Here is a 2827-nt window from a genome sequence, read left to right as displayed (position 1 = left end):
CCCTTCCCCCCTCCATCATTTGTCCTAACAGCCAGTAAAGAGTGGTGGGGCCATGGCCCTCTAACCCCCCTGTTCCAGCACCCCTGACACAGAGCTAAGCAGGCAGCAGTGTGTGCGTGTGTATGTGACAGAGACTGCTGTGCTGAGCTGAGCAAGTGAGAGAAGGGGGGTTGATGTCAGGGCTGTCCCCTGCCTCAGGACTGGTTGCTTCCAGCATCTGTCTGAACTTAGAGACAGTGTGCCAACACAATCACTCTTCCACACGCACACACTATCTCTCCCCCGCATACACACAAGCTCTCTACCCCACCACGCACATTGCAGTTGAAAAGTAGCTGGCAATCTAGTAGGATGCCCATGGAACAATGGGATAGAAACCTGCATCATGTGATGCTGTACCAGCCCGTGAGGCATTCCAAACCCTTCCCAAAGCACCCTGGAGCCAGTTGCACAGTGGGATAGCTACCCACAGTGCACTGCTCTCCATGGCAATCCAAGAGATGCCAGCATGGATGTGCTCTGGGGACACAGGGTGGACATGCAACAGCTGTTCAATTAAAACACTTTAACTAAAGCCACATTAGTCTTCCATGTAGACAGAGCTTAAGAGTGAGACAAGACCCAGCTCTATTGAAACTAAAGAGCCACAACTTTCTCCATAGCTGGCAGGATTTGAACCTGCACAGGGAGCCCCCCAAAGGATTTCTAGTCCACCACCTTAAGCACTCAGCCACAACTACTTGCTGGCTATATGGCTCTCACTACACTCTAGTTCTGTTCTCACTGAGTGATCAGTTCCAGTTGTTTCCTCAGACCAGCTTCCACAACACACACACTGCTGTGCCGTTGTGTAAGTGTGTCCATGGTTGAACAGCAAGAATTCCTGCTCCCTTCCCTTCTGGCTGGAGCATGAGGAGAGTATGTTTGTGGTTAATGATGTTGCTGTAGCTTGTTGTCCATTTCCTGCCTTGATCATTCAGACAGTCCCTTTCCCGTCATATCCCCAGCACATCAGTGATTGCAATAGCAGGGGGCAGGTTTTCTCTGGGGCACTGAGCTTTGCCAGGGGGTTGGTGGCTCCTGTCTTTGCTCACTCTGGAGTAAACTCAGCTTTTTATTCCATCCTTGATGTTTCAAGGAATAGCAACAGATGACCAAAGAAAGAGGTGACAGGGTGGGTCTCAGGGGCGGGACAGAGAGGTGTGGGTGGTGGGTAGAGCAGGCCAGGGGAGGGGGCAGAGAGGTGTGGGCAGGGTGGGTCTCAGGGGAGGGCTCAGAGAGGTGTGGGCAGTGGGCAGGGCCAGTCTCAGGGGAGGGGCAGAGAGGTGTGGGTGGTGGGCAGGGTGGGTCTTGGGGGGGCAGAGAGGTACAAGCAGTGGGCAGGGCAGGTCTCAAGGAAGGGGCAGAGATGTGTAGGTGGTGGGCAGGGTGGGTCTCAGGGGAGGGGCAGAGAGGTGTGAGCACTGGGCAGGGTGGTTCTCAGGGGAGGGCTCAGAGAGGTGTGGGCGATGGGTAGGGTAAGTCTCAGGGGAGGGGGCAGAGAGGTGTGGTCAGGGCAGGTCTCAGGGGAGGGGGCAGAGAGGTGTGGGCAGGTGGGTCTCAGGGGAGGGGCAGAGAGGTGTGGGCGATGGGCAGGGTGAGTCTCAGGGAGGGGGCAGAGAGGTGTGGGCAGCAGGCAGACCTTGGGGTAGGGAGTGGAGAGGCATGAGGAGACCTTGGGGGAGGAGAGGAGCAAGCGAAAGATGGACCAGCAGGCCTCAGCCAAAGAGGAAGAGCAAGGGTGGGAAGTGGCCAAATGGGAGTGAGGGCAGAGCACAGGTGGGGCCTCAGAGGGAGGAGAATGAGGGAAGGGGGTTGAGTGGGGGGACAGCACCACGGTCTGGGCAGGGCCGCCCACAGGATTCAGGATGCCTGGGGCAAAACAATTTCAGGGGCCCCTTCCATAAAAAAAAGTTGCAATACTATAGAGTACTATATTCTCATGGAGGCCCCTGCAGGGCCTGGGGCAAATTGCCCCACCTGCTCCCCCCCTTCTGGACGGCCCTGCCCTCAGCCTCTCCTTGTAAGTCCTCTGCCCCCTAATTATTTTTGTTGCCCTCCCCTAGACTCTCTCCAATTGGTTTCTGTATTGGAGGGGGCACGAAAACTGGAAGCAATGCTCCAGATGTGGCCTCGCCAGTGCTGAATAGAGGGGAATGATCACTTCCCTTGATCTGCTTGCAGTGCTCCTACTAATCCAGCCCAATATGACCAGTTACCCATATTAAATGCAGACACAGCAAGATTTGATAAATTGGTTCCTGTCCATTCAGGAGGTTATTTCCCACCTATTTATAAATAATGAAGATGCTCTAAGTGGAGGGAAGAGAGCTGTCCTGTCCATGTAGTTAATCCATTTCCCCAAGAGGCAGGGCCGGCACTTCCATTTAGGCGCCTAGGCAATTGCCTCGGGCACCAGGATTATTGGTGGGCAGCATTTTGCTGGGGGGGGCAGCAAGCGGCTCCAGTGGAGCTGCTGCAGTCATGCCTGTGGAGATGGCTGTACAGAGTGATCAAAATGGTGCACTGTGGGATAGTGCCCAGAGGCCAATACTGTCAAATTGTGGCCACACTAACCCTAATCTGACATGGCAATACCAATTTCAGCGCTACTCCCCTTGTTGGGAAGGAGTACAGATATTGGTATTAAGAGCCCTTTATATCGATATAAAGGGCTTCTAACCCTAACCCTATCCCTTACCCAATCCTCACCCTGACCCCTAACCCCAGCCCTAACCCTAAACCCTAACCCTCACCCTCATCTTAACCCCTAAACCCTAACCCTAAA

At 54.4% G+C, this 2827-nt stretch overlaps 1 non-coding gene across 1 annotated transcript; it reads right to left on the bottom strand.

Annotated features, from left to right (window-relative positions):
- Positions 1-657: 657 nt before the first annotated feature.
- Positions 658-740, bottom strand: TRNAS-AGA. Its single transcript has one exon. It is a non-coding gene; the product is annotated as a tRNA-Ser (tRNA).
- Positions 741-2827: the final 2087 nt, after the last annotated feature.

Source organism: Gopherus evgoodei, chromosome 22, assembly GCF_007399415.2.
Source record: "Gopherus evgoodei ecotype Sinaloan lineage chromosome 22, rGopEvg1_v1.p, whole genome shotgun sequence".
In the NCBI taxonomy this organism is placed as follows: domain Eukaryota; kingdom Metazoa; phylum Chordata; order Testudines; family Testudinidae; genus Gopherus; species Gopherus evgoodei.
Note: the sequence above shows the minus strand (reverse complement) of the source record. Positions and strands in the feature narration are given on the sequence as shown.